The sequence below is a fragment of the Bombina bombina genome, chromosome 3 (genome assembly GCF_027579735.1).
Source record: "Bombina bombina isolate aBomBom1 chromosome 3, aBomBom1.pri, whole genome shotgun sequence".
Classification (NCBI taxonomy): Eukaryota; Metazoa; Chordata; class Amphibia; order Anura; family Bombinatoridae; genus Bombina; species Bombina bombina.
In genome coordinates this window covers 231605528-231622661 of record NC_069501.1, presented here as the reverse complement: position 1 = coordinate 231622661, position 17134 = coordinate 231605528, and positions in this window count along the sequence as shown.

Sequence of the window (17134 nt, the reverse complement as noted above, 5' to 3'; positions counted from 1 at the left end):
CAGATGGGCTCCCTAGATGTGTGGGCCCAGACTCAATTGAAACCTCTGAGACCCCTGTAATTATGCCCCTGGCCAGCTTTTGAAAAACTTAGGCAAAACACTATAAGAGAGAGTTTCTGGCTGGACATGTTAATCTCCTGTATGATGTTCTTTATTTTACTGATATACATATATACCATTTATACTGATATACATATATAACATTACTACTGATATACATATATGACATTACTACTGATATACATATATAACGTTTATACTGATATACATGTATACCATTTATACTGATATACATATATACCATTTATACTGATATACATATATAACGTTTATACTGATATACATATATACCATTTATACTGATATACATATATAACGTTTATACTGATATACATATATACCATTTATACTGATATACATATATAACATTTATACTGATATACATATATAACATTTATACTGATATACATATATAACATTTATACTGATAACATATATAACATTTATATTGATATAAATATATACAATTTATACTGATATACATATATAACATTTATACTGATATACATATATACCATTTATACTGATATACATATATAACATTTATACTGATATACATATATAACTCTGATATACATATATAACGTTTATACTGATATACATATATAACATTTATACTGATAACATATATAACATTTATACTGATATGCATATATAACATGTATACTGATATACATATATAACGTTTATATTGATATACATATATACCATTTATATTGATATACATATATAACATTTATATTGATATACATATATACCATTTATACTGATATACATATATACCATTTATATTGATATACATATATAACATTTATATTGATATACATATATAACATTTATATTGATATACATATATAACGTTTATACTGATATACATATATAACATTTATACTGATTTGGGCTGGTATCATAAAAGATGAGCTTGTGGGGCCTTTTCGGGTTGAGGATGGAGTCAAGCTCAACTCCCAGTCCTACTGCCAGTTTCTGGAAGACACCTTCTTCAAGCAGTGGTACAGGAAGAAGTCTGCATCCTTCAAGAAAAACATGATTTTCATGCAGGACAATGCTCCATCACACGCGTCCAAGTACTCCACAGCGTGGCTGGCAAGAAAAGGTATAAAAGAAGAAAATCTAATGACATGGCCTCCTTGTTCACCTGATCTGAACCCCATTGAGAACCTGTGGTCCATCATCAAATGTGAGATTTACAAGGAGGGAAAACAGTACACCTCTCTGAACAGTGTCTGGGAGGCTGTGGTTGCTGCTGCACGCAATTTTGTTTTTGAATGTCAGAAATGTATATTTGTGAATGTTGAGATGTTATATTGGTTTCACTGGTAAAAATAAATAATTGAAATGGGTATATATTTGTTTTTTGTTAAGTTGCCTAATAATTATACACAGTAATAGTCACCTGCACACACAGATATCCCCCTAAAATAGCTATAACTAAAAACAAACTAAAAACTACTTCCAAAACTATTCAGCTTTGATATTAATGAGTTTTTTGGGTTCATTGAGAACATGGTTGTTGTTCAATAATAAAATTAATCCTCAAAAATACAACTTGCCTAATAATTCTGCACTCCCTGTATATAACATTTATACTGATATACATATATAACATTTATACTGATAACATATATAACATTTATATTAATATACATATATAACATTTATACTGATATACATATATAACATTTATACTGATATACATATATAACATTTATACTGATATACATATATAACATTACTACTGATATACATATATAACATTTATACTGATAACATATATAACATTTATACTGATTTACATATATAACGTTTATATTGATATACATATATATGTGTATTTATACTGATATACATATATACCATTTATACTGATATACATATATAACATTTATACTGATATACATATATAACATTTATACTGATATACATATATAACATTTATATTGATATACATATATACCATTTATACTGATATATATATATATATATATATATATAACATTTATATTGATATACATATATACTGATATACATATATAACATTTATACTGATATACATATATAACATTTATATTGATATACATATATACCATTTATACTGATATATATATATATATATATATATATATATATATATATATATATATATATAACATTTATATTGATATACATATATACCATTTATACTGATATACATATATACCATTTATATTGATATACATATATACCATTTATACTGATATACATATATACCATTTATACTGATATACATATATAACATTTATACTGATATACTTATATAACATTTATAATGATATACATATATAACATTTATACTGATATACATATATAACGTTTATACTGATATACATATATAACATTTATACTGATATACATATATAACATTTATACTGATATACATATATAACATTTATACTGATATACATATATAACGTTTATATTGATATACATATATATGTGTATTTATACTGATATACATATATAACATTTATACTGATATACATATATAACATTTATACTGATATACATATATAACGTTTATATTGATATACATATATAACATTTATACTGATATACATATATACCATTTATATTGATATACATATATAATGTTTATATTGATATACATATATAACATTACTACTGATATACATATATAACATTTATACTGATATACATATATAACATTTATACTGATATACATATATAACATTTATACTGATATACATATATAACATTTATACTGATATACATATATAACATTTATACTGATATACATATATAACATTTATACTGATATACATATATAACATTTATACTGATATACATATATAACATTACTACTGATATACATATATAACATTTATACTGATATACATATATAACATTTATACTGATATACATATATAACATTTATACTGATATACATATATAACATTACTACTGATATACATATATAACATTTATACTGATATACATATATAACATTTATACTGATATACATATATAACATTTATACTGATATACATATATAAGATTTATACTGATATACATATATAACATTTATACTGATATACATATATAACATTTATACTGATATACATATATAACATTTATACTGATAATATATATATATAACATTTATACTGATAATATATATAACATTTATACTGATATACATATATAACATTTATACTGATATACATATATAACATTTATACTGATAAATATATATAACATTTATACTGATATACATATCTAACATTTATACTGATATACATATATAACATTTATACTGATATACATCTATAACATTACTACCGATATACATATATAACATTTATACTGATAATATATATAACATTTATACTGATATACATATATAACATTTATACTGATATACATATATAACATTTATACTGATAATATATATAACATTTATACTGATATACATATATACCATTTATATTGATATACATATATAACATTTATACTGATATACATATATAACATTTATACTGATATACATATATACCATTTATACTGATATACATATATAACATTTATACTGATATACATATATAACGTTTATACTGATATACATATATAACGTTTATACTGATATACATATATAACGTTTATACTGATATACATATATAACATTTATACTGATATACATATATAACGTTTATACTGATATACATATATAACGTTTATACTGATATACATATATAACATTTATACTGATATACATATATAACGTTTATACTGATATACATATATACCATTTATATTGATATACATATATAACGTTTATATTGATATACATATATAACGTTTATACTGATATACATATATAACATTTATACTGATATACATATATACCATTTATACTGATATACATATATAACCTTTATACTGATATACATATATAACATTTATACTGATATACATATATAACATTTATACTGATATACATCTATACCATTTATACTGATAATATATATAACATTTATACTGATATACATATATAAGATTTATACTGATATACATATATAACATTTATACTGATATACATATATAACATTTATACTGATAATATATATAACATTTATACTGATATACATATATACCATTTATATTGATATACATATATAACATTTATACTGATATACATATATAACATTTATACTGATATACATATATACCATTTATACTGATATACATATATAACATTTATACTGATATACATATATAACGTTTATACTGATATACATATATAACATTTATACTGATATACATATATAACGTTTATACTGATATACATATATAACATTTATACTGATATACATATATAACATTACTACTGATATACATATATAACATTTATACTGATATACATATATAACATTTATACTGATATACATATATAACATTTATACTGATATACATATATAAGATTTATACTGATATACATATATAACATTTATACTGATATACATATATAACATTTATACTGATATACATATATAACATTTATACTGATAATATATATATATAACATTTATACTGATAATATATATAACATTTATACTGATATACATATATAACATTTATACTGATATACATATATAACATTTATACTGATAAATATATATAACATTTATACTGATATACATATCTAACATTTATACTGATATACATATATAACATTTATACTGATATACATCTATAACATTACTACCGATATACATATATAACATTTATACTGATAATATATATAACATTTATACTGATATACATATATAACATTTATACTGATATACATATATAACATTTATACTGATAATATATATAACATTTATACTGATATACATATATACCATTTATATTGATATACATATATAACATTTATACTGATATACATATATAACATTTATACTGATATACATATATACCATTTATACTGATATACATATATAACATTTATACTGATATACATATATAACGTTTATACTGATATACATATATAACGTTTATACTGATATACATATATAACGTTTATACTGATATACATATATAACATTTATACTGATATACATATATAACGTTTATACTGATATACATATATAACGTTTATACTGATATACATATATAACATTTATACTGATATACATATATAACGTTTATACTGATATACATATATACCATTTATATTGATATACATATATAACGTTTATATTGATATACATATATAACGTTTATACTGATATACATATATAACATTTATACTGATATACATATATACCATTTATACTGATATACATATATAACCTTTATACTGATATACATATATAACATTTATACTGATATACATATATAACATTTATACTGATATACATCTATACCATTTATACTGATAATATATATAACATTTATACTGATATACATATATAAGATTTATACTGATATACATATATAACATTTATACTGATATACATATATAACATTTATACTGATAATATATATAACATTTATACTGATATACATATATACCATTTATATTGATATACATATATAACATTTATACTGATATACATATATAACATTTATACTGATATACATATATACCATTTATACTGATATACATATATAACATTTATACTGATATACATATATAACGTTTATACTGATATACATATATAACATTTATACTGATATACATATATAACGTTTATACTGATATACATATATAACATTTATACTGATATACATATATAACGTTTATACTGATATACATATATAACATTTATACTGATATACATATATAACGTTTATACTGATATACATATATAACATTTATACTGATATACATATATACCATTTATACTGATGTACATATATACAATTTATACTGATATACATATATAACATTTATACTGATAACATATACAACATTTATACTAATATACATATATAACATTTATACTGATAACATATATAACGTTGTGTAATAACTTGGAGGCAATGTAGTTAGTTTGGGTTATCCTTTGACCAGCTTTTTTTTATGAGTTTCAATACAAGTCAGTATCTCTGTGTGTCCTTCAACCAAGGTTGAAAACCACTAATGTTTATAGAATAAGATACTTGCTGGGAGCATGTATGAATAAATTGTGCAGATTTGTGGATGTCTATAATAATAAAATGATGATTAGAACCATTCTGCTATGTTAGAGACCTTGAATAGCTGAGTTGAAAAAAATTTTTTTGCTAATGTACAAAGCTTCACAATAAACAATTACATACTAAAAGCAATAGTAGTTTATAGCTACATATTGATACAAATTAATGTGTATACATGTGTCACGGAATATACAGGTAATGTAATAGGTATCTATAGGTGGAATAGCTAACTCACAGCTATGGGATATTAAAGATCCATTATAGTCGGCAAATTACATACACTAATGAGCATGTCATTTTATTACTAGTGACCTTGCACCATTATGTGTTTGGCCCCGGCATAGGGGTTAAACACATAGTAGAAATACTGCTTGGGAGCAGAAATGCACTGCCGCTGATCAATTGCTCTAACTACACAGTTGGGTCATGAGACTAGCGCTGCTCATTAGGTCAGCTGCAGTTTTCACTTGGGACCAGCAGTGCTTTGCGGGTCCTGAGTGGTACTTCTACTGGGTGTTTAACCCCTTTTTGGGGTTAAACATATAGCGGTACACGGATGCTAGTCATAAGATTACATGCTCTTACAAATGTATTTATTTTTACTTTAATGGCCCTTTAACTACTCGTTGCTCATCTGCCTAATTTCATCTGTTAAATAGGCAAATCCTCAATCTTCTAATTCTGATGATATTGAGAACTAAAAAAGAGGGAAGTATATTCATTTAAAGGGCATGTGTATTTGTGTTCAGCCATGTTCTAATTTTCAATTTAAATGATTTTTTTTTCTTATCAAGGGAAAATATTACATCTAATCCTGCTATTATTATTATTATTATTATTATTATTAAGAAAAGTCATGTTTGAAATTCTGGGTCATGTAGGTGCTCAGATTTTACTATAGGAATGGAACTTGGTCAAACAGATTGCTATATAGATGTGCTTTTCTTTTTGTATGAAATTAAATAGTGGAAATTACATGTCGTAAGGCATGTAGAAGTGTCGCTTGGGACTGATCCTGAGCAGAAACCACTGCAGAGCTAGTTGCACATCTGAGTCGTGGTTACACACACAGCATTGTAGGGTCGATAGTCTTACAATTGCATGCTATAACAAATTAGAGATTACATTTTCAAACTATTATTGCCCTTTAAACTAGCATACAGCACCCCCCACACACACACACACACACTAATTTATTTTTATTTTTCTTTGCAGACTATTGATATTAAAGTGGATAATTAATTTAAAATTTTGATATGATTTATTATTCCCAACATATATATTGAACCCTACTTCGTGGTAAAACCACAGTTCAGAATCCTGCTTCATTGTAATGCCCATTGGTGGTTCCTGCAACTGATTAATGGTGGAACGCACACAAATCCTGAGTCAGGAAAGCATGTGGGCGGAGTCTTAAGTGTTCAGTGGGTGCAGTCAGCATGAGTGAAGGCGTTCTGTCGTCTGAGTTATATTGTCTGGAGGCAATGCCAGGTGGTTAGGGGGGGGCTATTTCTCATTCCTCCTCAGCATAACAGGGGTGCAAACTAACAGGCTGGGGAAGTTTGCTTCTCTGTATAACCAACATTACCATAGAGCTCCATCCCTGCTTCACTGCAGTCACATTGTACAATACCAAAACTCAACAGGAACAACAGCTATAATCTGCATCTACTCAACTCTCCAGTTTCCTTCCTTCACCGACTGGTTCATAACCAGGGTACTGGGTCAGTGGTTATTCTAATACCACCAGTCCTACTCTGTCTGACAATAACTTCTCTGGGCAGCACCACACTTTCAGGTATAGTGCACCTTTCACAGAGGAGAAATATCCTGCAATATATCAGAACGGCCCAGCCCTGTAGTACAAGGCAAACCTACTCAGAACAGCCCCAGGCACACATTACAGCCGTCTCTGTGCATAGACATTACTGTACATCCACATCTATCCACATCTGACTTCAGTTACAACCCTTATTACATACACACTCAACCAGGAAATCGTTTTAAAGGGACAAAATGAAACTGTCGTGATTCAGATGCAATTTTAAACAACTTTACAATTTACTTGTATCATCAAATTTGCTTTGTACTCTTGGTATTCTTTGTTAAAAGCTAAATCTAGGTAGGCTCATATGCTAATGTCTAAACCCTTTAAGCCCGCCTCTTATTTCAGTGCATTTTGACAGTTTTTAACAGTTTGACAGCCCTAGTTCATGTGTGCCAGATAGATAACATTGTGCTGACTCCCGTTGAGTTCTTTATAAGTCAGCACTGATTGGCTAAAATGCAAGTCTGTCAAAAGAACTGAGATAAGGAGGCAGTCTGCAGAGGCTTAGATACAAGGTAAAAATTATATTAATCTAACAGTGTTGGTTGTGCAAAACTGGGGAATGGGCAATAAAGAGATTATCTATCTTTTTTACAATACAAATTCTGGAGTGGACTGTCCCCTTTAATAACAGGTTCTAGGATAAGTCTTCAGCCTAAGAACACCCTCTTTGATCCCAATTTTGCCTTTCACCATTATTTACATATACTAATAGCAGATACACACTCAACTAGTTCTTTTTATAGAAGGCATATTGAAGGTTTACATTTACTTTATAAACTAAACATTTATCTAGAACATATAATTATATATACATTTATTTATAAACAATTTTACCTTGGGCTATTTGTGGACCTAAAGTGTGATAATCTATATAGATTTATACTTAAATACTCATAAACACTAAACAGCTAGGGCGCGATCCGATAAAGATTGTAGTTTGCGGTGCAAGCGAGGGAACCCCCGCCGCCCGTAGTTTCAGATCGCAACTCGAGCTATCCCATATACGGCGCCGTCAGAGGCTAAAGTGCTGTAAGTCTGACAAACCAGCGATGTCCAGAAATCTGCGTAAGCACAAATTTCTGGAGTCGCCAGTGACTTACAGCACTTTAGAAACTGCCGGCGCCTACAAAACCTGACTAAATTATTAAATCTCCCATACTGTCTAACACGCCTCCTAAACATAGCCCGACATGTCTAACCCTCTATCCGCTATCCCCCCTCACTATCTTAACAATAGAAAATGTATTAACCCCTAAACCGCCGCTCTCGGACCCCGCCGCCACCACCTAATAAAGTTATTAACCCCTAAACCGCCGCTCCCGGACCCCGCCGCCAGCTATATTAAATCTATAACCCCCCAATGTGAGCCCATACCCCACCGCCATCTACCTTACCTACCCCCTAAAGTGAGCCCCTTACACTGAAGCCATCTACCTTACCTACCCCCTAATGTGAGCCCCTTATACCGTCGCCATCTATTTTATAAATATTAACCCCTAATTTAATCCCCCTACACCGCCGCCAGCTATATTAACTATATTAACCCTAATTATATTAGGGTTAATATAGTTAATATAGTTATTATATTATATATATTAACTATATTAACCCAAATTATATTAGGGTTAATATAGTTAATATCGTTATTATATTATATATATATATATATTAAGTATAATAACCCTATCTAACTCTAACATCCTTAACTAAATTCTTATTAAAATAGATCTAATTAATATTAATATTATTAATTAAAATATTCCTATTTAAATCTAAATACTTACCTATAAAATAAACCCTAAGATAGCTACAATGTAATTAATAATTACATTGTAGCTATTTTAGGGTTTATATTTATTTTACAGGTAACTTGGTATTTATTTTAACTAGGTACAATAGCTATTAAATAGTTAATAACTATTTAATAGCTACCTAGTTAAAATAATTACTATTTAATAGCTACCTAGTTAAAATTGAATCAGCCAATCAGATTCAAGTTCAATCCGATTGGCTGATTGGTTCAGCCAATCGGATTGAACTTGAATCTGATTGGCTGATTCAATCAGCCAATCAGATTTTTCTACCTTAATTCCAATTGGCTGATAGAATCCTAGCAGCCAATCGAATTTAGAATAGGGTAGGGAATTTTTTTTATTTTGGGGGGCTATATTATTTTATTAGGGGGCTTAGAATAGGTGTAATTAGCTTAAAAATCTTGTAATATTTATTTTATTTTTTGTAATTTAGTGTTTGTTTTTTTTGTAATTTAGTTTAGTTTAGTTTATTGTATTTTAATTTAGATATTTGTAGTTTATTTAATTTATTGATAGTGTAGGTGTATTTGTAACTTAGGTTAGGATTTATTTTACAGGTAAATTGGTAATTATTTTAACTAGGTAGCTATTAAATAGTTATTAACTATTTAATAGCTATTGTACCTAGTTAAAATAAATACCAAGTTACCTGTAAAATAAATATAAACCCTAAAATAGCTACAATGTAATTAATAATTACATTGTAGCTATCTTAGGGTTTATTTTATAGGTAAGTATTTAGATTTAAATAGGAATATTTTAATTAATAATATTAATATTAATTAGATCTATTTTAATAAGAATTTAGTTAGGGATGTTAGAGCTAGATAGGGTTATAATACTTAATATATATATAATATAATAACGATATTAACTATATTAACCCTAATATAATTAGGGTTAATATAGTTAATATATATAATATAATAACTATATTAACTATATTAACCCTAATATAATTAGGGTTAATATAGTTAATATAGCTGGCGGCGGTGTAGGGGGATTAAATTAGGGGTTAATATTTATAAAATAGATGGCGGCGGTGTAAGGGGCTCACTTTAGGGGGTAGGTAAGGTAGATGGCTGCGGTGTAAGGGGCTCACTTTAGGGGGTAGGTAAGGTAGATGGCGGCGGTGTAAGGGGCTCACTTTAGGGGGTAGGTAAGGTAGATGGCGGCGGGGTAGGAGCTCACTTTAGGGGGTAGGTAAGGTAGATGGCTGCGGGGTAGGGGCTCACTTTAGAGGGTATGTAATGTAGCTGGCGACGGTGTAGGGGGATCACATTAGGGGGTATGTAATGTAGCTGGCGACGGTGTAGGGGGATCACATTAGGGGGTTATACTTTTAATGTAGGTGGCGGTGGGGTCCGGGAGCTGCGGTTTAGGGGTTAAATACTTTATTAGGGATTGCGGCGGGGGATGGCGTTTGACAGGTAGATAGACATTGCGCATGCGTTAGGTGTTTTATTTGGCAGGTAGTTTAGGGAGTTACGGGGCTCCAATAGACATCGTAAGGCTTACTACGGCTGCATTTTGTGGCGAGGTGAAAATGGAGTAAGATTTCTCTATTTTCGCCACGTAAGTCCTTACGCTGTATATTGGATACCAAACTGCGCTGGTTTGGTATACCTGCCTATGGCCCAAAAAACTATGGGCGAAGGCAGAAATATACGAGCGTAACTTCTAGGTTACGCCGTATATATGTGATACCAAACCAGCGCAAATTTTGGCGTCGCCGTTTTTGTGGGCGACGCTGCATATCGGATCGGGCCCCTACACTTTCTTGCAGCCTTTTTAAAACAATGCATGGCTTTTATCAGCAAGGTTATGAGTTTAAGCTACATCTATCACTTTAAATGTATTATCATTATTTGTAGTAATTTCATTCTTTTCCCATGAAACACCACTTAAAGAGACATTATACTTGTCCTATTGCACATTTATAACCACCACCTGTACTGAAAATGTCAATACTGCAGTATTAGCTATAGAAAAACAAAAGACAGTAGCAGAAAGTTCCCATTGTGGACAAAGAGAGAGACTAGCTCATTCGAAAGGGTGTTCCTGCAACATATTTCAATACAATCAACTCTTTCCAGTTGCTTTACTTAGTACATTGTCACTTTCATTTATAATTTGTCTGTTTTAATAATTTTCTTTCTAGACATATAAAATAATTGACTTAAAGGGATATTTCAGCCAAAATTGAAAACCCCATGGGTGCATTTCGGTATTGAACAGAAGCAATTTTGTAATATACATGCATTAGCAAAAATGCTTCAATAAAAGCTATAGCTGTTTCTAAAGTGTATTTAAGTATGCACCGTGCACCAGCATTTTAAACACAGCACTTGCTCAGAGAGCCTAAGGTGCTTGTACTATCTGGTAATGACTCAATTTGTTAATTGCAGACATGATACAAGCCCCAGTGATTATCTGAGCAGCTACATTATTTAAAATGTGGGTGCAGTGACAATATCTAGCTATGCTTCACATGCACCTGCAGAGAAAAATGTTAACACTAAAACAGTGATAACTTTTACTAGAAGCATTTTTGCTAATACATTTATATTGCAAATATCTTTCTATTCAAAGATTGAATTAATCTCTGTGCATTTAAATTTTGACTGGAATGTCCTTTTAAACAAATAGTGTACTCAAGCAAGCAGCAGATAACAGTTCATTGTATTAAAAAGGTTGGTGCTCTCTTTCCCACCTGCTTTCCTGTTTACATAGCTTTTCTGTAGCCACTATTTTACTGATTTTTTGTAGCATAAATGGAGGTTTCAACAGAAAAAGTTGCTATTTCAAATGGCAAAATAATGCTAAGGGGTTATCTGTAAATAACAATCCACTCCAGCAGGTAAAATGAATCATTAAAAACACATTAAAATAAGAGTACAAAGGCCCTTTAAAACCTTCAAAACTTTTGCAGCCTCAGTGATAATCTACACAACATGCGTCAGCAAGATTATGCATGTCCATTTGGGTACAGTAAGATACAGTATGTTGATACACATAACTTTTACTCTAGTGTAACATTTTTTCATTGCAAATTGAACTTGATAGGTATTTCTATTGCATCACAATTTGTGCTTAATGTTGAAGATAACATTAAAATTAGCAACTTAAAGGGACACTGTACCCAAAAAAATTATTTCGTGATTCAGATTGAGCATGCAATTTTAAGCAACTTTCTAATTTACTCCTATTATCAATTTTTCTTCGTTCTCTTGCTATCATTATTTGAAAAAGAAGGCATCTAACCTTTTTTTGTTTCAGTACTCTGGACAGCACTTTTTTATTGGCGGATGAATTTATCCACTAATCAGCAAGGACAACCCAGGTTGTTCACCAAAAATGGGCCGGCATCTAAACTTACATTTTTGCATTTCAAATAAAGATACCAAGAGAATGAAGAAAATTTGATAATAGGAGTAAATTAGAAAGTTCCTTAAAATTTCATGCTCAATCTGAATCACGAAATAATTTTTTTGGGTACAGTGTCCCTTTAAAGGACCAGTCAACACAGTAGATTTGCATAATCAACAAATGCAAGATAACAAGACAATGCAATAGCACTTAGTCTGAACTTCAAATGAATAGTAGATTTTTTTTGACAATTTTAAAAGTTATTTCTATTTCCACTCCCCCTGTACCATGTGACAGCCATCAGCCAATCACAAATGCATACACATAACATGTGACAGCCATCAACCAATCACAAATGCATATACGCTTAAAGGGATACTGAACCCAATTTTTTTCTTTCATGATTCGGATATAGCATGCAATTTTAAGCAACTTTCTAATTTACTTCTGTTATCAATTTTTCTTCGTTCTCTTGATATCTTTATTTAAAAAAGAAGGCATCTAAGCTAAGGAGCTAGCAAATTTGTGGTTCAGAACCATGGACAGCATTTGTTTATCAGCAAGGACAACCCAGGTTGTTCACCAAAAATGGGCCGGCATCTAAACTTAAATTCTTGCTTTTCAAATAAACATACCAAGAGAATGAAGAAAATATGATAATAGGAGTACATTAGAAAGTTGCTTAAAATTGCATGCTCTATCTGAATCACAAAAGAAAAAATTTGGGTACAGTGTCCCTTTAATCTGTGAATTTTTGCACATGCTCAGTAGGAGCTGGTGACTCATAAAGTTCAAATATAAAAAGATTGTGCACTTTTTTTAATAGAAGTAAATTGGAAAGTGGTTTAAAATTGTTGCTCTATCTGAATAATGAAAGTTTAATTTTGGCTTGAGTGTCCCTTTAATTCACCATCAGTATTTAGCCTGTCATTATGTAATAGTAACAGAAAGACAATGGCCTAGATTAAATACAACTTGTTCATGAAACTCACTGAAAAAAACAACTTGCAACTCCAAAATTGTGGACTTGAAAGAGCTTTGCAACTGATGCTTATCACAGCTGTGCGTTTCTACATCATCTCAATTATAATAAACTGAGAAACATCTATCTTGCAACTGCTGAAGGGACAGTAAACACCTTGTACTTACAAGACATTTCTATTGTATTGCTGTAGCAGTGAAATCAAATTTTTTTTTTAAACAAATTAACACCCTTTTTACTGCAAGTGTTTTTAATAGCCACATTTTTTTATTTGGAGGAGCCAATCCTGGATTGAGTCTGCATCGTTGGTTATAATGCTGGTATAAAGTGCATTGTTTTGCACTTGTCATTAGTTAAAGCCAATTAGGGAAAGAAATGTAGCAGGGTTAACCTTGATAAGTCAACACACAGAATGTATTTTACGTTTTGTTAATTAGAAAATTTCAACTTCTTGCAACACACAACAAGGATGCCGGCATCACAAAACCTTCTTCAAAACCTTACTAAGGCCTAGATTTGGAGTTTGGCGTTAGCCCTGAAAACCAGCGTTAGAGGCCCCTAACGCTGGTTTCTTACGGACTCTGGTATTTAGAGTTCATTTACCGACACTCAAAAATCACCCAACGCTCAAATTTCTACCGACACCTCAGACCCAGTAGTAAACATCTACCGACAAAATAAACATTCACGAATCACAAAACAAATATTACACAAAGTACACTTACACTCATACAAACACTACACTATGTTTATTTTTAAGATTTAATAATTTTTTCATCAAAATACAAAGGATCAAAGTTGCGAGATCTCGGGTGTTAGAAAAAAAAATACACAAATCCATTTTCCCATTGACTTACATTGACACACGGGCAAAGACCCTCATATACCTACATCTAACTAATAACATTATCACAAATATACACTCATCGATGCATACAAACAATATACACCACATGACATACAAAAAATATTTATTTATTACAAAAAGAACACGATTTAGTTACTTTTTCACACAAGCTCATGACGTAACTCACTTTACGAGGAAAACCAGTCTTAGAAAAAAAAAATTACCAATTTTTAGAGCCTCCATTGACTTCTATTGGGAAGATGTGCTCGTGCACGCGAAACCCACATTTCCCTAACGCACGCAAATAGCGTAGACCGAAAAACTTCAAATACCAGCGCTAGAAAATACATGCTTTTATGCGTAAGACCCAGCTATTATAAATAGATCAAGAAATGACTATTTCCCTATGGTGGATTTATGGATTTTACTTATTGAATATTCACAACACCATTAAATTGTTTCAGACTTTTCTATTACATCAACTACAAATCAACATCACTAGTAACAAACTTTTTTTTAACAAAATATTACATTTAAACGGACACAAAAATAATGTCAACTTTTCAGGATTCACAAACACTACACAATGGGAAACAATTCTCATTTACCTTTATTATTGCATTTCAGTTATTCAACTCATATGCTTGCAGTAACAGCATATCTACATAGGCTTAACACATGATCAGTCATGGATGCACATACATTACTTTTAACATTCACTCATACATGTGCATTCAAATGATGGGGGAAAAACACATTACATTCTCTCTAGGAATCACAAAACAGAACATATGGATTTTACTGTACTTTAAACATCATGATTCCATCACCAGAAACCATTAGGAATTACGTACAACAAGAACATCATTACACAAGATTACAGATGTCACTTTATGGGAAGGAACAACAATGCCAGACCGCTATATAGAAGTCAGCATATGTGGGACACAATCACAATATATACGTACATGTACATAACACGCATCACCCATCACGCAACCACAAAGCACACATTTAGATTTTATTCAGCACACAATAACAATGTAGCACAATACAACAACACAATGAGGATTTCAGAACTACATAGGCAGGTTAATAATATGATGACGTCATTAGAAGATTCAACCATACACATCACAGATTCACGACTGTACCGCCCCTTTCTGAACTTTAACACTCAATACTACAATACAACATATACGTAAAGAACAGTTTGGAACAGCATTATTAAGGAGATTTGAATGGGACAATTAATAAATATTGTCAGATCGCAAATCACTTATATATATAATACTACAGATGACAGCCGGAAGTTATTCAGTATTATTGAGATTTGAATGGGACGCATACAATATTGACAGCTCGGCAATCACTTATATATATAATACTACAGATGACAGCCGGAAGTTATTCAGTATTAGTGCGATTTGAAAGGGACGCATACAATATTGACAGCTCGGCAATCACTTATATACACAATACTACAGATGACAGCCGGAAGTTATTCAGTATTAGTGCCATTTTAATGGGATGCATACAATATTGACAGCTCGGCAATCACTTATATATACAATACTACAAATGACAGCCGGAAGTTCTTCAGTATTAGTGCGATTTGAAAGGGACGCATACAATATTGACAGCTCGGCAATCACTTATATATACAATACTACAGATGGCAGACGGGAAGTTCTGAATTATTATTGCGATTTTAAAGGGACGCATACAATATTGACAGCTCGGCAATCACTTATATATACAATACTACAGATGGCAGACGGGAAGTTCTGAATTATTATTGCGATTTGAAAGGGACGCATACAATATTCACATCTCGGCAATCACTTATATATACAATACTACAGATGGCAGACGGGAAGTTCTGAATTATTATTGCGATTTTAAAGGGACACATACAATATTGACAGCTCTGCAATCACTTATATATACAATACTACAGATGGCAGACGGGAAGTTCTGAATTATTATTGCGATTTTAAAGGGACGCATAC